At 44.8% G+C, this 24,188-nt stretch overlaps 1 protein-coding gene across 2 annotated transcripts in view; it reads left to right on the top strand.

Annotated features, from left to right (window-relative positions):
- b4galt4 (UDP-Gal:betaGlcNAc beta 1,4- galactosyltransferase, polypeptide 4) overlaps positions 1–24,188 on the top strand; it is a 67,396-nt gene that overhangs the window by 3,583 nt on the left and 39,625 nt on the right. The window contains exon 1 of one of the 2 annotated variants that reach the window (XM_038802414.1): positions 5,914–6,069. The exons of the other annotated variant lie outside the window; for it this stretch is intronic. The gene's annotated coding sequence lies outside the window, so the exon portion shown is untranslated. Of the gene's footprint in view, positions 1–5,913; positions 6,070–24,188 lie in introns of those variants that run through there. 2 annotated transcript variants of the gene reach the window in all.

The following is a 24,188-nucleotide window of genomic DNA, read 5'->3' as shown; positions in this document are numbered from 1 at the left end:
ATAGGCAATGAAAAAAGAAGGCACGGTCAGGACCTGCATCGACCGTAATTCATCTAAGCAAAGCACTGTTGAAACCCCACCCCTATGTAGGTCGCTGGACAGGTCATAGTTGACTTGCCCAATGCTAAAGTCTTCAGCATTCTGGATGCAGAGTAGATTTTGGCAAGTCCCATCTTTGAAGCTCATTACGCTCATGTCTCCAGTGGGTAGATACCATTTCCATCGCACGCCCTATAGGGTTTCCACTGACAAGTGAGGTCTTCCAAAGGTTTGCGGAACAGCGTTTTGCAGGATAACCCTGTGAAATCATCGTCCATGATATCCTGGTCTGGGGCAAGAATGTCATGTGTGTCTGTGCTTGGTCCTTGACAGAATCCGTAGCGCATGGGTGATGTTCAACCCTGCTAAATGCATATTCCGGGTCAGCCGGATTCCTTACGTGGGTCATCTGCTCGCAGCCAATAGTTTGAATCCAGATCCTGATAAGATAATGGCTATACAACAAATGTACATTCCTGAGGGCAAGCATGGCCTGCAGCGCTTTGACGATATGAAGTTACAGTGAGGTGACTGGAGCCCTCCGATCAGCTTCTTCACCAGGATATCGAATTGGAGCATCACACTGCTGCGTTCAACAAACTCCAGCATCTGCTCTCAGCCTCTCTGGTCTTTTAACATTTGAGCACCTCTACTCGAAGAAACAGATGCCTCCCAGCATGGACTGTGTCTTGAATGACTGACAGACCAGTAGACTTTGCATCTCGGGCTCTTGACATTGAAACTTATGCTCAGACTGAGAAGGAACTCTTTGCCTTCTCCTCCCCTTGTCATAAATTTCATGACTTCATCGATAACTGCCTTGACAATGTTGAAACTGATCATCAGCCATTCATAACTACACTTAAATCTCTGTTCATACTGTATCACCACATCTGTAGTGTATGATGCTCAAACTGAACCATAGTTTTCTCTACAACACTTCTCTACTTTTTATACTCTAGTCCTTTTGCAATAAACATTAGCATTCCATTTGCCTTTATAATTACATGCTGTACCTGCAGACCGACTTTCTGTGATTCATGAACAAAGACACCCAGATCCCTCTGCCCAGATGCATTTTGAATCTATTTTCTATTTGGATAATATTCCTTTCTATTTTTTCGGCCAAAATGGATAACCTCATCTCCATTAAACTCCATCTGCCAAATGTTTGGCCCAATCTCCTTAGCCGATCTATTTCCATCTGTAAAAACGTTATCTCCTCTTCACTGCCTGCTTTCCCACTATTTTAGTATCATCTGCAAATTTTGCTATGTTGCACTCTGTCCCTGCTCGCAGATCATCTATATAGATTGCGAACAATTGAGGTCCGAGGACTGACCCCTGTGGGTCTGAGGAGGAAACATGCCTGAGGAGTTAACTGTGCAAGTCAGGTTAAGGGCAGCACGGTGGCGCAGTGGGTTAGCACTGCAGCCTCGAGGCGCTGAGGTCCCAGGTTCGATCCCGGCTCTGGGTCACTGTCCGTGTGGAGTTTGCACATTCTCCCCGTGTTTGCGTGGGTTTCGCCCCCACAACCCAAAGATGTGCAGGCTAGGTGGATTGGCCACGCTAAATTGCCCCTTAATTGTAAATAATGAATTGGGTACTCTAAATTTAAAAAGAAAACTGTGCAAGTCAGACTGATACATGGCTAGAGATTTGCCAACTCTAGTTCTCCTGCAGAGGGAGGTACTACACCCAGCGATTTCAAAAAAGGGCACCCAAGATTGGAAGAAACAAAGTGTTGGGCAAAGGAAACCATGTATGGCTCTCAATCTATAGTGACAGAGAAAGGCAAGTGTTCATGTGTGCACCAACGAATATTCTCAAGCTTCATCAAACCAAGAACTGCTGTGTCTCTCTGAGGTCCCAGACCTTCCATAGACTCTCACGGCGGCAGAAGTATTCGAATGGGATGGGAAAGACATCTCATCCTTGTCGACCCATACTCAGGCTGGTATGATGTTGTTCGTCAACATGCCTGACATGAAGATTGGTAAGCTGAAGAGAAACTTCGCTGCACATGGCATTCTCAGAGGAGGATTACAGACAACACTCGGCAATTTGTTTCCAGGGAGTTCAAGGAGTTTGCACACACATTGGACTTTGAGCACATTTCAAGGAGGCACTTCTACGCACAATCGACTGGTTTGACAGGAGGCAGTACACTCAGCAAAACACCTCCTCAAAATGACTCTGGCAGCACAGATTTCTATGTCGCAATATTCACCTATGAAATTTGCCGAAACAGGGCAGAGAATGGTCTCCAGACGTACCAGAACCATCATGCCTGTTGCCAAGGCTCGCCTGCAACCTAATGTGGGTGGAGCCCTCAAAATGTAGTCACGTAGAAATTAGGAGCAGGAGGAGGCCATTTGGTACTTCAAGCCTGCTCCACCATTCATTACGATCATGACTGACCATCCCACTCAGTAACCTGTTCATGCATCCCCGGCAGAAAAGGAAAAATACTGCAGTGTTTTACAAACTTTTTTTCCGGGAACCATTTTTACCAGCCGGCCAACCTTTGCGACCCACGCCGGCCGACCTGCGTGACCCACCATTTTCTCTTACCCTTGTTTGTTACCGAAAAATGGAGGAAATGGTCTTGGGTCCCTTTGGCCCGCAAACTTGGAAAAAAAAAAGGCTGCAACCATATTAAAAAAAATGCCCAAATTTTTTTATCTGTTCCTGGCCATTTTGAAGTCCGGCTGTTGCGCACGGATTTGCGCGATCGGGAGCGCCGCGTTGGTCGGCTCCGCGACCCACCCGTGGGCCGCGCCCTCCAAGGTTGGTTAGAAATGGGTCCCTGAAAAAAAAAAGTTTGAAAAACACTGCAATATCCCCGCAGGCACTGTGCTAACCCAAGGAATGCCCGATGCCATCTGTCTGTTGCACAACAAGCCAAGTGTACCCCAAGCACAACCACTGGCACAATTACATTCTCAGGGCATTTGAGCAGACCAAACTCCTAGCTAAGGGACAATGTACTGACATTCTACATATAGACAATTTTAAAGGAAGTGGCGATGGGAAGGGACACGGTAGGCTTTGCACATGTCTGACAGCCCAAGTCTGTGTTCTGTACATTGTTAGTTAATGACCTGTTACCTCCGTCCAATGTTGTCATATGCATGTAGTACGGGTCGTCCTAACTAAGATGGGGAATATATAAACTGGATGTACAGCAGCGTGATGACGTTTGCACAGAGTGATGAGTCAGTAGGATGGGATTTATTTCCCACCACGGGCAGACACAGCATTAAAGAGTTGTGCCCCTTTCTGTAAATGGTTTAACCTGTTAGTCCTTTGTCACCATTCCTGTACAACCTGTTAACTTTACAAATACACTGGTTCCTTCCCTGAAAGCACACTGTACCAGCCTCCCCGGACAGGCGCCGGAATGTGGCGACTAGGGGATTTTCACAGTAACTTCATTGAAGCCTACTCGTGACAATAAGCAATTTCCATGGGGCAGCACGGTAGCATGGTGGTTAGCATAAATGCTTCACAGCTCCAGGGTCCCAGGTTCGATTCCCGGCTGGGTCACTGTCTGTGTGGAGTCTGCACGTCCTCCCCGTGTGTGCGTGGGTTTCCTCCGGGTGCTCCGGTTTCCTCCCACAGTCCAAAGATGTCCAAAAAGGTGGATTGGCCATGCTAAAATTGCCCGTAGTGTCCTAATAGTAAGGTTAAGGGGTGGAGTTGTTGGGTTACGGGTATAGGGTGGATACGTGGGTTTGAGTAGGGTGATCAGTGCTCGGCACAACATCGAGGGCCGAAGGGCCTGTTCTGTGCTGTACTGTTCTATGTTCTATGGTTAAGGTAATGAGTAGCTATGGTTGTTGGTGGCTATCCAGGCCCAAAAAAAGAACAAACAAGGGATAGGACAAGCTAGTTAGAAAGGTTCAGTGGGATGGTCAGGACTCAACAAGGGTTCAGTAAAACAACTGTCCTGTTCCTGCCTTGTTGGACAAATCCTGAGTTTGACACCGACTCCCAGTTGCCCAAACCTCACTTTACCAGTGAATAGACTACACGACAGTGGTGTAGGAAAGAAACCCACTGGAATTGTTGCGATGGGATTTAGGATCTTTCGGGGTGAATGAATTCAGATAAGCCAAATTACTTTTTTCACCCAAACTATATTGTTATCTGTGGATAGGAATTTGCATTTTGTTTACTTGTATCCTACCAACTGCTGATTAACTTCCCTCTCTGTTTATATATGCATGAACTGAGACTGCAGGAATTGGCAATGTACTTGTTAGCTGTGGAATTAGAGTCTGAAAATCAATAAAGATTTCTCGAGAATGGGAGGGAAACAAGTGAAGGAAGGATCAATTTTTAAAATGTAAATGTTACATTACCGTATTATGTTACCAGCACAGAGAATATTGTTGCATGTACATTGAGATATTAGTCTTGGTGTACAGCTGAATACATATTGATGGGTGTGAAAATTCCTCTGCTTCTACACCTCTGCTTCTTCACCTCTTCCTTTCTTCAGCCTGTGCTTTTGTGATGTTTTGGGATGCATTTCAGTTCAAGGTGCTACATGAATATAATTCAAAGGCAATTAGATGAGGATAGGCACTCTGGATGTCCAAAAGCAGAGAAAGCTTTGGTCACGGAGTGTGTGTGTTCTGCCACTGGGAGATTGGAAGCCGGGAGGGTATTCGTCGATTAGTTCTGGGGTAAAGGCTCCTGGAGTGACATGGCCTTGGGGAAACCTTTTTTTTCCTGATCAGTAGGAAAGGAATTGGAAACTTGATAAATCCTAATTTTGAATGTTTATTATTAACCTTAAGTTTTGCCCTTACTTTTTGGGTACATTGTGGTTTGGGTGCTTTCAGACGCCTTGTCCAAGCGACCATGCTTTGCGTATGAGCCCAAAGGTGAATGTTGGCCAACTATGGTATTTTGTGGAACATTACTTCTCTTCTCATGCTGGCTTTGGATGCATCGTTTCGCCTGGGGTCACTACATAGCAATCAGACACTGGAGCCCTGACTAATTTTTTTTTCCCTTGCCCAGTGCCCACCAGTCTTAAGAACATTCACGTTACTTAAAGCAACTGACTGTTTTCCTGAATGAATCCTGCTGAGGACTAAATTTGGCATTTTCTGGTCTGTATGTTGGTGTTTTGCTCACTGTGAGCACCTGTTCTCTCTCTGCTCTTGTTCTCTATATGCTCTTGTTCTCTAAATGCTAAATGTGTAGTTTTATATACAATACAAGTTTTTATCAGAAACTCGTAATTAGAGGCCAGCATGGTGGCGCAGTGGGTTAGCATTGCGGCCTCATGACGCCGGGGTCCCAGGTTCAATCCCGGCTCTGGGGTCACTGTCCTTGTGGCGTTTGCACGTTCTCCCCCTGTTTGTGTTGGTTTCGCCCCCACAACCCAAATAGGCCCCTTAATTGGGAAAAATGAATTGGGTACTCTAAATTTAAATAAAACAACCCGTAATTGAATTCCAACGATTTGTGAGGGGGTGATTAAAGTTCTAATTTTTATCACACTGATGTGTCATAAGACACAGTAGAAATGTTGGTACAAGATTTAGTTAATTCCATAAGGAGCAGCTTGTGTGGCACAAAGACCATTAGGGGCAGGTGGAATGTGGCGTTGAGGCCACAATCAGATCAGCTGTGACTTTATTAAAAACTGAAGCAGGCTCGAAGGGCCAAATGGCTGCCTCCTCCTCATTTGTATGTTTGTATACAGGTTAAGTGTTAAGCCTTCTAGAATTCTACAGGACACAAGGAGGCAATTCTGTGTGGGATGTCTGTTTTGGCTCTAATTCAGTCCCATATCACAACTTTTTCTTCTAGGGGACCAATCACCTAGCACCCAGAACCCCCCCCCCCCCCCACCCTCATACCGACCTACATCAGCGGAAAGGCACACCAGCCCAACCATTCCAACAGGAGCACGGTGGAGGAGACTGAGCAAAACATTCTACCATGCCCAAGAGGGGCACAGTTCAGCCCAGAACAGGTCCGGCACATTACATACCAAACCAAATACAGGTAAACCACTGAAGGAGAACACAAAACATGCAGGAAGACGACAACAAAGTCACCAGCCGTACACCAAGGACAAAAAACAAAACAAAGACAATGGAACAACACCCCCCCCCCCCTCCCCCTCCCACATCGGTACAAAAGCACCCAATGAGTGTACAGGAAAGTGTGAATGGACAACAGTGCAGGCATATTGATTGGAGTGTGCAGGCATAGAGTATATGCATAGATAACTGCATGTGCATGCTTGTTAGAGTACGTGTGCGTGAGAATGTGCAGCACAGACCACCAGAAAAGGTCATGCTGACATGGGCACAACAGAGGAAGGGGAGCGAACACCCCATGCCTTCAGCACTGGCAATTTGCCAAGGGACCAGGCCATAGAAGCAAGAGGGGTCTTAGCAGACGAGCACCCAGCTGCCAGACAAAAAAAAACAATGACTCCGATATCCAGGAGGGAAACTAACTCCAAAATGTACTCTTTTTGAGTGAGCAAGTGCTGGCCCAGAGCCCGACATGACTGACAAGTGGGTACATGCCATGGTCCTGGCACAGATAGGTCCCCATATCCTACAAGTCTCAGACCAGGGACGAGATTGTGTGGTGATGGCATTCTGATCAGCTGCTGTTGGCGCGCACCCCCCCCCCCCCCCCCCCCAAAACACCACACCCCCTCAAGAAGCGGCCTTGGCCTTGCTGCCTGAAGTCAGCATACTGTTCCTGGAGCAAACCAGTGTAGCCACTGAGGATATTGCACCTGTGGAAGTGACCATCCATGCACCCCTTAGGACAAATCTTCTTCCCCTGAAGTCTCCAGTCCCCTCAGGATGGGGACTATTCCTGTACTAGAATTAAGGAGACAGCTGGTGTGAAACAGGCCCCCACCAGGGTTGGGGATCATGTTTGTGTATCCACTAAAAACCTATTTTTCTTGTCAATGTAAATATTGGCGGTGCTTACTTAAGGGGAAATTTCAAGGTAAAAGGACGGAGGTGTTATATATTACAGTTGGTGTATGTTATGATTGGGCTGTGTCACGTAAACACTTGCATCATCAATGTGGTGGACAGGATGAGAGTGCATAGCAGAGGTATAAGTATGATAACTGACCTGTTGAGTTACAGCAATCCACGAGTTCTTTGGTTTCGGTAGCAGCCTAGTAAATGGCCCAGTACAGAGCATGGCTGTATTGTGTTTTACATCCCAGGCCCAAAACACTCATTCCAGGTTAAGCAGAGTTTCTCTTGTAATGCTTAACATCCCAGGCCCAAAACACTCATTCCAGGTTAAGCAGCGTTTCACTTGCATCTTTTCCAATTTGGTCTATTGCATTTGCTGCTCCCAATGTGGTCTCTATGTCGGAGAGACCAAACGCAGACTGGGTGATCACTTTGCTGAGCATCTTCGGTCTGTGCGCTTTCAGGATCCTGACCATCCCGTTGCTTGCCATTTTAACAAAAGACCCTGCTCCCATGCACACATGTCTGTTCTTGGCCTGTTGCAATGTTCCAGTGAAGCTCAACGCAAACCGGAGGAACAACATCTCATCTTCCGGTTCGGCACGCTACAGCCTTCCGGTCTCAACATCGAATTCAACAACTTCAGATGATCAGCTCTACCCACCTCGACCCATTTGTTTTCATCCCATTTCATTTTAACTGTCTATTACAATTTCTTTCTTTCATAATATATATTTAACCACCCCCCAATCTTATCCACCTTTCCTTAACCTTTCATTTTGATTCCCCCTTCCCCTCCCCCCACATCTACAGTTCATCCTCTGATAGTTTCTCTGCTGTTTGGCCTTTCACATCTTTTGTTCTCTCTGGGGACTGCCATTAGCACTCATTTCCCTTGGTTTCTGTGGCCATTAGCACCCGGTTTCCCTGGGTTTCGGTGGCTATGACTCATCTTTCATTCACACTTCGCAGTATAAATCCCACTTTCCCTGTCTGTTAGCTTTGACAAAGAGTCATCGGACTCGAAACATTAGCTCTTTTCTCTCCCTACAGATGCTGCAAGGCCTGCTGAGATTTTCCAGCATTTTCTCTTTCGTTTCAGATTCCAGCATCCGCAGTAATTTGCTTTTATCCAGTGTTATAAAAATGCAAGTTGTTGTTCACATGTGCTACTTGTGCATACCTATCCAATGAATGGATTAATTATCCAGACCATGGCATTAATTTAACTATATTGTTTGGGTAAGTGGACCATTCCCATATATTTATTCTCCTGTAACCAGAAACTCCTCCATCCTGTGTGTGTTGTTCACACGTAATCCAAGTGGTTAAATAAAGATGTTGCTTGTAGCCAGCATTGCCATTGTGACTGCTGTTCAACTGACAAAACCTCAAATTGGAGGGATGTGGAGAGTGGAGTGGAGTGAAGTTGGAGTTGATTCAGAAATAGGAAAGTAAACTTACTAAATTAACATGCATAAAAACATTGAGTGGATGACTCTTTGTCAAAGCTCCCTTCTCTCTCTTCAGATACTGTCAGACCTGCTGAGATTGATCAGTATTTTCTGTATCAGATTCCAGCATCCACAGTTTTAATCTTTTGAATAATGTACATTGAGGAAAATAGTGTTTGCTGCCCTGTCAAAGGCACTGCACACCCTCCCGTTCCTTGAACAATGCCAGATGCTTCCTGTAAAACAAATACAAAAGGGCTATATCCTCTGCCTGAACTTTGTGTCAATTAAACTGACCAGTCTAACAACATCATGTATTCTAACCCTTTGGATATGCATTTTCACTAAATTATGAATGCTGCTATTTTAAATTATTAAAGCTTTCCAGGATAAGGTGGGACTGGAACAATTTGAAACATTTGTTTGTTTACCTTGTGTGCCTTCTGGCGGGGCAATGTAAATTGCTCCAAAGTTTTAAGTGCACCACCTTGGTCTCTTCCCTCCAGACTGGCTTCATGTCAGCACTTAACCTACAATTAAGTTTACAATTCTGACAGCTTTGAGGATTGATTGAGCAGTATAATGATTTAAATCAGTACAGAAATATATATCATGTTTCCTCTTGGTTCATTTTTCCAAAGCAAATATTTTACTACTTTATGTATCAAGTTTTATTGATATAGGCAGTGTTCTTGTTTAGATATCCTGTTTTCTAAATACAAGTTAGTTAGAACTGCTTTTAACTGCAAGTTACAGTATTTGCTCATTTGATGGCAATAAAATATTATTTGATAAAATGCCTGTTTGACAGATATGGTTCAAAGAATTAAGTATTAATCAGGCCTACAGGATGAACAATGATGGTACTATGCTACCAAACAATCAAACACAAAGTTCCAAGGCTGTCTCTGTATGGATAGCTTCAGTGTTGATTTTATCTTAAGCCAAATAGTATTGTACACATACTGGATCCTGCATCCGGGAAGCTTGAGATTGTGGGTTGTAGACCTAGCTTGTATTTACTTTTAATTTTCTTCAATTACATCTCGACCAAAGAAGAGTCAGCACCAGAAGGAATGCCTGAGGTGGTAGCTGATGTACAAACACAACTGGGGAAGTTGAATGTTGAGGCTCTTTTGTACCTCTTTTACGTATGGCCTGCAGCTTGAGTTGTATCAAATATGTGGGCCTTTCTTTCATTGTCAACTCTTGTATTCTGTTGATCCAGATAACATGGTGCTCTAATGAAGCCCTTCTCCATCCAACAAATCAATTCCTGCTTAATATTTATGCACCTATAAATAGACACCTTTTTCATATTCATCCAATGCCCCACTTTCTTCATCATTAGCACTCTAATTCTTCACTGAGAGTTGGAGGTGGATTGGAGCATTGTTGTCCGTGTTCAGATAATCTTCATCCAACAGCTTGGCTTCAGTACAGGCCAAACCCTTCACATATGCCAAATAATCTTTTAAGATTTTTCTCCTCCAATAGATTTTTATCCTCCGATACATGGCAATCAGTAAAATCAGGTTCAATTTCACCGTCCCCATTTAGAACAAGATAAATGGCCACAAGTTGTGCCATCCATTTATCAAAGTATTTTGGGGCACATCGACCCAGGCCTTCATAGCAGTCCAGAGTGCATCTTTTATATTGAATTTTCTTTGGAATTCCTTAGATCTCCAAGCTTCTGTTCCATACAGTAAGCACTTTGTGCCTGAATTCAGCCTTCGACCTAGATTTGAATGTCTGCAGAACTCTTTGTTCCATGGGCTGGATGAGGAACGGGGTGGGGGGTGGAGGTGTTGGGGGGAAGAAACTCTGAAAAAATAATCTCTGAAGAAGAGTCCTGCATTGGGTGTGAAGCACAATTCTCAAGGTGTATTATAACTTTTCAGTCCTCAGGAAGGCCCACAGACCGATGATGAGCCCTGGTTTCAGGGGCAAAATGGTTCTCGTACTGATCAAGGAAAATTTGTAAGTCATTCATGTGTACTTATTGCCCATAAACATTAGGAACAACCCTGATCTCCTTGAAAGACTTGGGCTTCTGGGTTTTACCAACAACAAGCAGATTAGACCTGTGCGTACCTGCTGCTTTTGAACATCGGAGTGCAGTTGGCCTGTTCCGTAGGATATTTAAATCCCATTGGTGCTGTCTCATTCGCCATTACATAGGTATTCCTCTGAGCTACCTCCAATATAATTAGCTCTCATCAGGATTGTAGACTTGCTCTGCTATTAGACTTTTGTTTTGAAAAGGACGGCATGGTGACACAGTGGTTAGCACTGTTGCATCGCAGCGGCAGGGACCTGGGTTCAATTTCTGCCTTGGGTGTCCGTGTGGAGTTTGCACTGGAGTTTGTACTTTCTCCCTGTGTCTGTGTGGGTTCCCTCCGGGTGTTCCACAGTCCAAACATGTGCAGGTTAGGTGGTTTGGGCATGCTGAATTGCCTCTTAGTCTCCAAAGATGTGCAGGTTAGGTGGGGTTTCGGGGATATGGCGAGGGAGTGGGCCTAAGCAAGGTGCTCTTTCAGAGGGTGGATACAGACTGGATGTGCTGAATGGCCACCTCCTACACTGTAGGAATTCTATGGTTATATGGTTCAAGGGCCTTCGTCCAATATCATCGTGGAAAATGTCTCCAAGTATTGTGGTCAGCTGAAGCTTTTTCACTCCATGCTTTTAGTCATTGTATTCTTGTGACATTTTATAATTCTGCGATCCGGTCGAGTGTTATTGAACCTAACTTTTCATGGAACACTTGCTTGCGCCATGATAATAAAGTGATCCAGTAGATATTTTTTTGCTGCGACTACCTGATCTACTCCAGTAACACTTTGACTGATTTGTCACGTCCAGATCTCTCTGCCTGCCAATACTCAAGAGTTCTACCATTGACTATGTAATTCCTACATGCATTGGACCTTCTGAATTGCGTTACCTCACACTTGTCCGGATCAAACTCCATCTGTCATTTCTCCGCCCAAGACTCCAACCTGTTTAAATCTTGCTGTATCCTCTGACAATCCTCCTCACTATCTGCAACTTCACCAATTACTAATCAGACCAGCTACACTTTCTTCCAAATCATTTATACACACTACGAACAACAAAGGTCTCAGAACTGATCCCTGTGGAAGGCTGCTAGTCACAGCCTTCCATTCAAAAAAGCACCCTTCTACTGCTACCCTCTGTCTTCTGTGCCCAAGCCATTTATGTATCCAACTTGCCAGCTCTCCTCTGATCCCATGTGACTTCACTTTTTGTACCAGTCTACCATGAGGTACCTTGTCAAGGGCTTTAGCGAAGTTCATGTATACAACTTCTACTGCCTTTCCCTTATCTGTCATTTTTGTCACTTCCTCGAAAAACTCAATCAAATTAGTGAGGCAAGACCTCCCCTTCACAAAACCATGCTGTCCATCCCTAATGAGTCCATTTGTTTCCAAATGTGAGTAAATCCTCTCTCAAAGAATAATTTGCCTACCACTGACGTAAGGCTCACCGTCCTATAATTTCCTGGATTATCCCTGCTGCCCTTAAACAATGGAACAACATTGGCTACTCTCCAGTCCACTGGAACTTCACTGTAGCCAATGAGGATACAAAGATTACTGTCAAGGCCCCAGCAATTTCCTCCCTTCCCTCCCTTTTAGTTTGGCACGGTGGTGCAGTGGTTAGCACTGCTGCCTCACAGCACAAGGGACCCGGGTTTGATTCCCACCTTGTGTGACTGCGTGGAGTTTGTATTTTCTCCCAGCGTCTGCGTGAGTTTCCTCCGGGTGCTCCTGTTTCCTCCCAAAGTCCAAAGATGTGCAGGTTAGGTCGATAGGACATGCTATCCCTTAGGGTGAGGCTGCAGGGTGGGGGAATAGGGCCTACGTAGGGCGGTCTTTCAAGGGGTCGTTGCAGAATCGATGGGGCAAAATGGCCTCTTTCTATACTGTATGGATTCTTCTATGAAATACCATATGCCAACTTCATAGTGCTACCCCAGGCATCGAATGTAGACAGTTTTCAGGATCTTCTAGATTTTGGGATGCTGGATAAGGGGTTAAATACCTCCTATACGCCTGTTAAATTTTAGTCAGCATTTAGCACAAGTCTATGCTGGCATTTACATTCCACTCGAACTTCATTCCATCTACCTCAGCTTACACAACCAACATAATTCCGTTCCCATCTACTCATCCTTAATCAACTTCTTAAATATATCTCGATTAGTCCCTTTGCTATGAAAAACAGACAGCTCACAGGGGCTGGTTTAGCTCACAGGGGCTGGTTTAGCTCACAGGGGCTGGTTTAGCTCACAGGGGCTGGTTTAGCTCACAGGGGCTGGTTTAGCTCACAGGGGCTGGTTTAGCTCACAGGGGCTGGTTTAGCTCACAGGGGCTGGTTTAGCTCACAGGGGCTGGTTTAGCTCACAGGGGCTGGTTTAGCTCACAGGGGCTGGTTTAGCTCACAGGGGCTGGTTTAGCTCACAGGGGCTGGTTTAGCTCACAGGGGCTGGTTTAGCTCACAGGGGCTGGTTTAGCTCACAGGGGCTGGTTTAGCTCACAGGGGCTGGTTTAGCTCACAGGGGCTGGTTTAGCTCACAGGGGCTGGTTTAGCTCACAGGGGCTGGTTTAGCTCACAGGGGCTGGTTTAGCTCACTAGGGGCTGGTTTAGCTCACTAGGGGCTGGTTTAGCTCACTAAGGGGCTGGTTTAGCTCACTCAGCTAAATCGCTGGCTTTTAAAAAGCAGACCAAGCAGGCCAGCAGCACGGTTCGATTCTCGTACCAGCCTCCCCGGCCAGGCGGCGGAATGTGGCGACTAGGGACTTTTCACAGTAACTTCATTGAAGCCTACTCGTGATAATAAGCGATTTTCATTCCATTTTCATTTTCATTCAACACTGTAAGTACGTGCGTTGACGGCCATTTGTCAGAAGGTAGCTCGTGACCTTTCTCCTTAAATCAAAACTCCGTTACTGTAACTTGTGCTTGGCTTTTAGCTGTTATTAATTTGCTTGCCCCCCTCCAGTGTGATCTGTTGGTCTTCAGGAGTTGTCAATTCCCTGTTGTTGAACCAAATACCCTATTTCTCATCAGAATTGTATATTTTTGCAGTTCAAAAACTACAGTTTGAAGGTATGTCAATAATGCTCTCTTAATTTCTTCATTAAAAGGGGCATTGAAGTGACTTGCTGCATCCTTGTTTCCCAGTGGTGCAACTTGGAAGTGAACTACATTGTGCTGGATAAATATTGTTTGCATGACATGGGAGGAAAGGATAACATTTCTAGTCTTTGAAATTGGGATGAGTACCTATCTCCATCTCTCTCGAACAGCACTGGCTGAATATGCTGCTGATTGGGCAGTCATCAGATGAAATTCTGCATATTGCTAAGTAGGTTAATGTTACAAAAGCGTATTGTGACAAACAGCAAAAATATTCCAACTAATGTTTTCACCTGTAACTAGCAGGGACCCACTCTCTAAACATGAACTGAGCCTCCTTGTCAAAGCAGCGAGCATCACCATTGGTTTGTAACAATGTTACACTTGGTTTGACATAATGGCCACAAGAAACAAATCCTGTCTTTTTTTGTAAAACTACAAAAGGTAATGTTTGTTAAGACTTCGGTTTGCTTCTAAAAGATGCGAAAGCTTTGGGTGAAGGATGCAATAATGCAGGACTTATTTGACCAATAACCTCGCCATAATCTTTAATTGAACCTGCCAGTTACCAGGGATTTTTGAGCTGCTCCCCAGAGACCCCACCACAAAGGTTGTGCAGTTAATTAACATTGCTCTACGAGAGAGATCACGTTTTGCAAAACTAATGGCATGATGTGATCATCAGTCACTTTAGACCATTGCATGAGGGCTCAAATTTTGCGCAATATTCAATGACCTGATGTTGCAGTTGAATGTGATCTGGATAAGATCATAGATCATAGAATTTACAGTGCAGAAGGAGGCCATTCGGCCCATTTAGTCTGCACCGGCTCCTGGAAAGAGCACCCTACCCAAGGTCAACACCTCCACCCTATCCCCATAACCCAGTAACCCCACCCAACACTAAGGGCAATTTTGGACACTAAGGGCAATTTATCATGGCCAATCCACCTAACTCGCACATCTTTGGACTGTGGGAGGAAACCGGAGCACCCGGAGGAAACCCATGCGCACACGGGGAGGATGTGCAGACTCCGCACAGACAGTGACCCAAGCCGGAATCGAACCTGGGGCCCTGGAGCTGTGAAGCGATTGTGCTATCCACAATGCTACCGTGCTGCCCTAAAGCTTTCCTAAGAAATTCTACAGAGGTGGGCCGGTAAGGACATTTGGTTCTGGCACTTGAGGGGAGATCTGCACTGAATTTCACAGTGCAATTGGGAAGGATGTGAAGGCATTAGAAAGGATGCAGAAAAGATTCACGAGCATGCTTCCTGGGATGAGGAATGTGTAGAAAGATTGGATAAGTTGGGACAGTTTCCTTTGGAGAAAAGGTAGAAGATTTTATGGAGGTATTCACAATCGTGAAGGATCTGGACATTGGTAGAAGGATTGAGACCACAGGGCATAGATTTAAGGTAATAGACAAAACAGGCAATGGTGCCATGGGCAAAAACCTTTACACTTAGCGAGTGGTTAAGATCTGGAGTATACTGCCTGAGGGTTTGGTGGAGACCATTTTAATTGAGGCTTTCAGGAGGGAATCGGATTATTAATCTGAAAGAGAAGAATGTGTGGGGCTGTCAGGAGGAGGGGAAACAGTTCTGGGTGAATTGCTCCTTCAGAGAGCCAGCACACGCACACAATGGGCCAAATGACGACCTTCTGTGCTGTAGCTATGCAATGATTCTGAAAGCTGCTTTAAGCCATGAATAAATTCCAATAGGTACTATGTAATCCACATATAGTCCACATTTGGATGTTTGACTAATGTAAAGGGAATAATGAAAGATGTAATGCGATTGAGAGACTTGTGATTTTTGGCATTTTTTCATTCCGCTTGTTGATTTTAGTTGGGGTTTGGAGGTTTGGTTTTTAATTTATTTGGAGGAGGTTATCTTGAGGGTCAGTTATTCGCTCTCTTGACAATCCTACAGGATTCAATTTTGAGGCTCTAGCAACGAATAGCATGGAAATATATTTACATATTTAAGCATTTAACAGTCAGTTTTACAGGTTGAAAAGAATCAGGTTACATGTTTGCACTGCAGTATGAAAGTGTTTTTTTTGGTGATAGTTTTAAAACCACACTGTTATATCTCTCCAATTAAAGATACTTCAACAAGCTCTTTAATTAAAGTTTACCCAGGTGTCTTTATTTATTAGTAGAACAAAGTACGAATATAATGCAACACACTTTATTAAATATAGTTAACCCACAAATTACCCACTATACATACAAGAAACACCGAGGATTCAACTATACTACCCGCACAGGTGGTTTGGTAAGTTGTAGATCCGATCCCCGAGTCCCTCTTTGCAAAGGTAATTCTTGCTGGCTGTTGCTTGCTTGTTTCCTTCCTTCTGGTCAAGGTCACTTCACATACGAGTCTTTGCTGCTAGTCTTCTGCATCTGGTTTCTCTGCGATGCCTACTTTTATCCCTTTCCCTGTTTTTCCAGAAACTTCTCTGGCTTCTAGCTATTAGGTCTCGGAAGGGGGACCCAGCAGCAAATGGTCCGATTGATGACCGTTAGGCCACCTGAGCCTGCCCCAGTTGTCCCATCTCTGGTGGTGTGGGCTGCATGTGACCTGTTCCCATATAAGGTAACAGCAGATACTCTCGGTGATGGAAAGTCTGGCTCGATCTGGGCTACGAACAACAGACTTCCTAAGGTTTGACTGCAGTATGATTTTAAAATGACCACAACACGATCCTCTGATTTCTCTTCCTGCACAATCACTGTGTCCATCTCTAGCTTTGCTTTTACTTTGAGTCATATAGTTAATTGTTTTGTTGCGAATCTTGAAATTACGTCAGCGGGCCATAACAGACCAATTTGTTCAATGTGGGATTTCTGGACTACACCAGGAAGGCTAGAAAAATGAAAAATATTTTGCATGTATGCGTATGCTAGTTTACTTGCCACACAGATGGAAGGTTTATTTGCAAACATATATGAAAATGAGGAAAAGACTGAGGTCAATCAAACCTTTGGATCTCTGCTGATGGCTCGGAGGTAACCACAAAGCACATAGGAGAAAGAATTCAGGGGCTGATTTGAAGGTGTAAAGCTGGGACAGATGGAGGAAACTGGAAACTTTAGCCCAAGAGTTCTATTGAGAGTAACTATCTCCTCTTTCAGCTGGAGCTTTATACTCCAATGAAGTGGCATGTGGTGATTGGCCCTCACTGTGGCCAGCAGGCAAAAGAGAATAAACATTGTAAAGGAAAAGAGTAGAGGGGGAATAATTGCCTCATTAATGTACATTCCACTCTTGCAACTTCAAGAGCGCTTGTGCAATGGCTGGATTAGGTTGTAGCACCTCACTTGATTGAATAGACTGTGTCTTTGGCAGTCCCTCAGGGTTGAGGACGACATGCTTCCACTCCGAGGAGGTGGGTTCTGCGGTGGCTGAATAGTCCGATCTTGGATCCGCAGACTCTGCCACAGTTTTGGCAGGTGGTGTTTGATGAGGTTGGTGGGTGGGACGCTCTGGATTCTGCGTGCTCCTTCTGCTGTTTATGCCTGGCCTCCACATGCTCCACCCTTCGGCGCTCGAGGTGATTGGCTCCTTCGCGGATGCTTCTCTGGTTTGTGCGTTTTAAGACGAGCGATTCCCTTGTGTCGATGGGGATGTTGCATTTATTTAGGGAGGCTTTCAGTGTGTGCTTGTAGAGTTTCCTCTGCCCTTCTAGTGATCCCATGCCATTGCGGAGCTCGTGGTAGAGCAGTTGTTTCAGGAGTCTTGTATCGGGAATGAGGACAATGCGGCTCATCCATTGCAGCTGATTGAGCATGACTAGCGCCTCGATACTGGGGCTATTGGCCTGGGAGAGGACGCTCATGTTGGTACAGCTATCCTACCAGTGAATTTGCAGGATTTCGCGGAGGTAAGCTTGGTGATACTCTCCAGGGATTTGAGCTGTCTGCTGTACATTGTCCATGTTTCTGATACATATAGGAAGGTCGGACCACAGCTGCTCCGTAAACCATGAGCTTGGTGCTGGATTTGAGGTCTCTGTCTTCGAACATTCTGTTCTTCAGGTGTCCAAAGACTGCACTGGCGCCTTGGAGTCAATGCTGGATTTCATCGCTGGTGTCTACTCGCCCATAGGTATAATCTTTATTAGTGTCACAAGTAGGCTTACATTAACACTGCAATTAAGTTACTGTGAAAATCCCCTAGTGGCCACACTCCACACCTGTTTGGGTACACGGAGAGAGAATTCGGAATGTCCAAATTACCTAACACCACGGGACTTGCAGGAGGAAACTTGAGCACCCAGAGGAAACCCACGCAGACACTGGGAAAACATGCAGACTCCGCACAGACAGTGACCCAAACCGGGAATCAAACCTGGGTCCCTGATGCTGTGAAGCAACAGTGCTAACCACTGCTACCATACTGCCCGTATGAGACTCCTGAGGTATGGGAAATTATCTACATTGACGAGGGGCTCACCGCGGATCGATGGTCAGGCGTCATGTTTTGTGTGGCAGGAGCAGGCTGGTAGAGAAACTTTGTTTTCTGGATGTTCAGTCTGAGGCCCACCCTCTCACATAGTGGATGCACCGACGATGGCTTGTAGCTTAGCCTCTGAACGTGCACACACAGGCATCATCTGTGTATTGCAGCTTGGTGACAGAAGTTGGGGTGGTCTTGGTTCTCGCCTGGAGGTTTCAGAGGTTGAACAGTTTCCCGCTAGTCTGGTAGGTTTGGTGCGCTCCAGTGGGGTGATTCAGGGTGATGGGGTGGAGTGTTGCTACGAGGAAGATGGAGAAGAGCGATGGAGTGATGACACAGCCCTGTTTGACCCCAGTTTTCACACATATAGAGTCTGTGGTGGTGAGGATCACAGCTTGCAAGTCATCGTGGAGCAGGCAGAAAATTACGACTAATTTCTCCGGACAGCCGAAATTGAGGTGGATGATCCACAATCCCTCGCGGTTGACAGAGTTTAAGTCTTTGCAAGATCGAAGAGGACCATGAAGAGGTTGATTCGATTTAGATTTATTGTCATGTATACCATGTTACAGTGAAAAATATTGTTCTGCATACAGACCTGGCAGATTGTTTCACACATGAAAACCAGGACATACAATAAATACACAATGCAAATACATAGACATCGGGTGAAGCATACAGAGTGTAGTGCTACACAGTAAAGAAGATGCATGGAGAGGTTAGTTCAATCCATAATGGGGTCATTTAGGAGTCTGGTTACAGCAGGGAAGAAGCTGTTTTTGAATCTGTTGGTGTTTGTTCTCAGATATTTGTACCTTCTGCCCGATGGAAGAGGTTGGAAGATAGAATAACCGGGTTGGGGGCTCTTTGATTATGTTGCTCACTTTCCCAAGGCAGCAGGAGGTGTAGACAGAGTCAATGGATGGAAGTTGGGTCCGCGTGATGGACTGGGCTGTGTTCATGACTCTGTAGTTTCTTGTCTTTGGCTGAGCAGTTGCCATATTAGGCTGTGTTGCAGTCAGATAGGATACTTCCTATGGTGCATCTGTAAAAATTGGTAAGAGTCAATGTGGACATGCCGAATTTCCTGGAAGTAGAAGTGTTTGTTGTGTGTTCTTGATCGCAGCATCAATGTGGGTGGACCAGGACAGATTGTTGGTGATGAGGAGAATTCTTGCAATTACCTTACCTGTGGCAGAGAGTAGAGAAATCCCTCTGTAATTTCCATTTTTATTCAGATATTCAACATTTTCATAATACTAAACCTAAACAACCCCCAAGCAAACAAACCACCCAACAGTCAACGGTAAACAACTCCCAAAAGTGCATGATAAACAAAACCCCAACAATTGTAGAACCACTCCTTCACCCTCCTCAGCTCGAACTTTACCTTCTGTAGGATCAAAAGCTCCAGCAGGTCCCCCCGCCATGCCGAGGCAGAGCGTGGAGAGGCTGACCTCCACCCCAACAAGACCCACCTCCGAGCGATCAGCGAGGTGAAGGCTAAAACATATTCTCCTGCAGTTGCCTGCAGCTCGAGTTGATGTGACACCCCGAATATGGCTTCTAGGGACTGGGTTCCACATTCACATGCAAGACCCCTGAAATTGTACTGAACTCCGTCCTCTAAAACCTTTACAACTTCGGGCAGAACCAAAACATATGAACATGGTTCATGGGGCCCCTCCCTCATCGTTCACAGACATCCTCCATCCCCTTGAACAGCCGGCTCACCTTCGGATTTTGTGAGGTGCGCCCTGTGCACTACCTTCAGCTGTATTAGCCCCAACCTCGCACATGAAGTCGAGGCATTCACCTTCCGTAGCACCTCGCACCACAGTCCTTCTTCCAGCGCCACCCCCAGCTCTTCTTCCCACTTCGCCTTAACCCCCCTCCACGGCTGGAACCCATGATTCCTCCTAATCGGCATCCCCCTGACCTGGACCTCCGTTTAAAGGGCTGTCTAAACTGCCTGCAAATCTTCAATGTGGCCACAACCACTGGGCTGACCGAGTACATTCCTGTGAGGTCTCCTTTCTTGAAGATGATCACAGTTAAGGTGTCTCTGAGGTCACCCGACATGCTCTCTTCCTTCCAGACAAGGGGGGATGTGATTGTAGATTCTTGTCAAGAATGCAGGGATTCTATCTGCGCCAGCGGCCTTGTTTTTCAGCTGTCGCCTGACTTGATTCGACCTCACAGCGAGCTGGGGTTACGCTGATATGGTGGCGAGTAGCGTGCTGTGGGATGGTGTTGAGGGCATTGTGTCAAGTCCTGTCCCTTGGCTGTGGAGGTCCTTGAATTGCTCTCCAGCAGGCGTTGCCAGCCTCTTGTATTTGAGCCGTTCTCTGTTTTGGACTCGCAGTGGAGTGGGTCCCTGGGTACTTGGACGATAGATGGTTTTAATTGCGCTGAAGAAGCCGCGGACATTGTGGTTGTCGGAGAATTGCTGAGTGTCCTGCACTCTTTCCATCCACCATCTGTTCTTTAGGTCACGAGTTCTTTGTTACACCTCGGCCCTCAGTTGTCTGTACGCTTGTTTCCTCTCACGCGAGTTTTGGTGGAGCTGTCAGTTCAGGGACGCCCGATGTTTGTGTTCAAGCTAACCTCGCGTTGACCAGTCTTGGTGTTTCCTGGTCTAGAGCCCGATGGTGGCTTTTTAAGGTTTATAATGAAATGCTAGTGCCTGGAACTGGCACATGTCATTGAAGAAGAAATGGCTCAATACAAACAGCCTCTGCCACCACTAGGTAATGTTTCCAATCTGTTTTATCCTGACCACAGAATATAAGGGGGAGGGGAAGAATGTTCCACTGTTCTATAATAAATGAGCTATACTTTTGCAGGATTTGAGTTGTAATTACCACTGAGCTGATTTTATAACTCCCAGCTACAGTGATATCCTCAAACTAATCTGCCTTAACGTAATTGAAAGAACTTCTGTTATTTGCACACCTTCAGGATGTCTTAAAGCGGCTCGCGTTGCTTTTGTTGTGCCGTGATTTTTCAAATCAAATGCAGTGGTCAATATGCTCGTAGTTAGGCCTACAGAAAGCATGGTGGTTGGGACTATTGGAAGCGAAGAAGGCGTTCCTTGGTTACGAAGCTTTTTCAGTTATGTTTGAATTGAACCAAACCAATGTTTCTTCTCTCATCGGTTTCCCATTTTGCCTGCAACAAAATAGATGGCTCTGTTTATGAATAATACTGATATCGATCTTTTTTTTTCCGGACAATCAAACTCTTATTAATTTCTAACATAAAGAAACAAAAGTTGATGCTGGTTGTGAGATAGTATATACAGTTCTATAAATTACTGCACGTTACAAAAGTTTTTTCATAGGCCATTCTGCCTTTGAAGCCTGCTCTGCAATTCAGTGGGGTTATGGCTGATCGTATACGTCACCATTTTGTTGCACTATCCTGTATCACTTGATGTTTTTACTATGTAGACATCTACCAATCTCACCTGATGAAGGAGCTACACTCCGAAAGCTCATGATTCCAAATAAACCTGTTGAACTTTAACCTAATGTTGTAAGACTTTTACTGTGCCCATCCCAGTCTGTGCCGGCATCTCCAAATCATGTCTATCAATCTTAGTCTTGAATGTACTCATGAATATACTCAATGACTGATTCTCCACAGCCGTCTGGAGAAGAGAATGCCAAAGATCAACTAATCTGAGTCCGAAATGTGCTGCCACATATCCTTAGACTGCGTCCCATGTTTCTAGATGTCTCCAGAAAAATGACCTAGCACCATTTTTCTTAACAGAGTAACTTCACATTTCTCCACATTGAATTCCACCTGCCAATTATTTGCCCACCCATTTACTCTCTCCAAATCTCCTTGAAACATCTTTGTATCCTCTTCATAACTCCTATTTCCACCTAGTTTTGTGTCAAATTTGTAAATATTGCTGTTCTAAGCCGACCACGAGGTCTGCAACATCAGAGCCCCGTTACTTCACATGAGTACGATCTCCCCAAATGAGGGTGCAAGGGTTTCTTGGGACATAAATACCCCGGCCCACGTGGGCCGAGCGCTGGAAACCCTTCGAGAAGTCGAAGCTGTATCCAGTAGGTTAAATAAATGTTGAGTTTGTCTAACAGTCATCACTTCCATATGGTTGCTCGCCTGGAACTTTACAATTACATTTAATCTCCACATTTAAATCATTGGGATAGATTAGGATTAGAATCGCACAGTGCAGAAGAGGCCCTGCGGTCCATCGAGTCTGCACCGACATGTGAACAACACCTACCTAATTCCATTTACCAGCACTTCCATGTGGGACCTTGTCAAAGACTTTACTGAAATCCGTAGAAAGTACATCAACTGCATTCCCCTCATTTACACACCTGATCACCTCTTTAATCAAATTTGTTAGTCATGACCTCCCTCTGACAGCCATGCTGAATATCCCTGAACAAATCTGGCCTCTCAAGTGGAGATAGATTCTCTCCTTCAGAATGTTCTCCAATAGTATCCCTACCACTGACGTGAGATTCACTGGTCTGTAGTTCCCTGGCTTATCTCTACAGCCCTCCTTAAATAGTGGCTATTCTTCAGACCTCTGGCAGTTCCCCCGTGGCCAGGGAGGAATTAAAAAAGGAATTAAAAATTTGAGTTGGAGTTCCTGCAATCTCCTTACTCACCTCCCACAGAATCGTTGAGGTCCAAGGCTGATCCTTGCGGTACACCATTAGTCACAGAATGCCAAGATGAAACTGGCCCATTTATACGAACTCTGTCCATTAACCAGTTCTCAATTCATGCCAGCCACAATCTCATGTGCTCCAATGTTGTTTACTAACCTCTACTCTTCTGTGGAACATTTATCAAAACCTTTGTGAATATCTAAATATACTATATCCACTGGTTCCACCTTATGTATTTTGCTAGTTACATTCCTTTTTGCCAGTTACATTCTCCGCTATCAGCTATGGATCTGAATTTAATATCTCAGTGCCCATGCAACACCCATTCTATATATCTAGTGCCTGTACATAAGGAAATCAAATATATACATTAAAATAATTAACCTTCCATCATTTTCCCCTCGCTTTCGCAAGGTCTTTATTCATTTTCGGATTATAGTATGTGAGACGTTTAGCTGCTGTTGTATAAAGAGTCAAAGGTTCTGCTCCTTTTCCCCAAGCACCTTTAATTTATTTCAAAAGATTCTGCACAAAACTCTAACATCACATCACTTGACACAAAGGCCTCTTTACATATCAGTGTCAATTATTGGATACTTAACATAAATGAGATAACTAATTGGAATGTCTCTTAACCCATTACTTAACAGTCTCCCCTTCCTTGGAGAAAAAAAATAATTAGGGGAAAACAAAATTACAAGAAACTCAAAAACACACGCAATTTTCCCCCCCCTTTTTTCTTTTGTTTTTGAAAAAAAATAAACAGTCACAGAAACAGGCGCCCTTCATTAACAATGTCCAAAAGTTTCTGTGAGCTAGCCCCTCTTTTTGTAAAACAGTCTGACAATTGATGGCTACTGTCGATCCATTTAATTTTTGCTATTTCCCCTCTGTCCAATATCTGCTTCGAACTTGCGCTGTCTATCCTTAACCTTTTTTCATTTGATACTTTTTGTGCAGTGAACATTTTCCCACAGGGATTTATTGTCAATGTGACATTCAATAGGTATATTACCTAAATCCCCTAATCCCAAAATTTCGATCAATATCGGAGATATATAAAAGACCATGTCCACCGCCTCTACAAGTCTTAACGTCTCAGCAGCCAAAGTGCTTTTGAACATTCTCCTTATTTTCTTTGTTTCCCACACAAGTGGGCAATATTTACCATTGTTCCCCAAAAGGAAAATTCTAAAATCCCATCACATAAATTTGCATAGGACGCATCACTATAAACTATGAGTTTCAAGTACCTAAGATCACCGAAAACCAGAAATCTCAGAACACACTCCTGCATTTTTAGTTTGACCAACGCTTTATTTGCTCTTATGTCTTCCACTTTGGGATCATTCATTTTTGTACTCTACTCTAAGACATTAAAACTCACGTCCGGTCTAGTCTGTCTACCTA

The sequence above is a fragment of the Scyliorhinus canicula genome, chromosome 7 (assembly GCF_902713615.1).
Source record: "Scyliorhinus canicula chromosome 7, sScyCan1.1, whole genome shotgun sequence".
Lineage (NCBI taxonomy): Eukaryota > Metazoa > Chordata > Chondrichthyes > Carcharhiniformes > Scyliorhinidae > Scyliorhinus > Scyliorhinus canicula.
The sequence above is the reverse complement of the archived record's forward strand: the minus strand, read 5'-3'. Positions and strand labels throughout refer to the sequence as shown.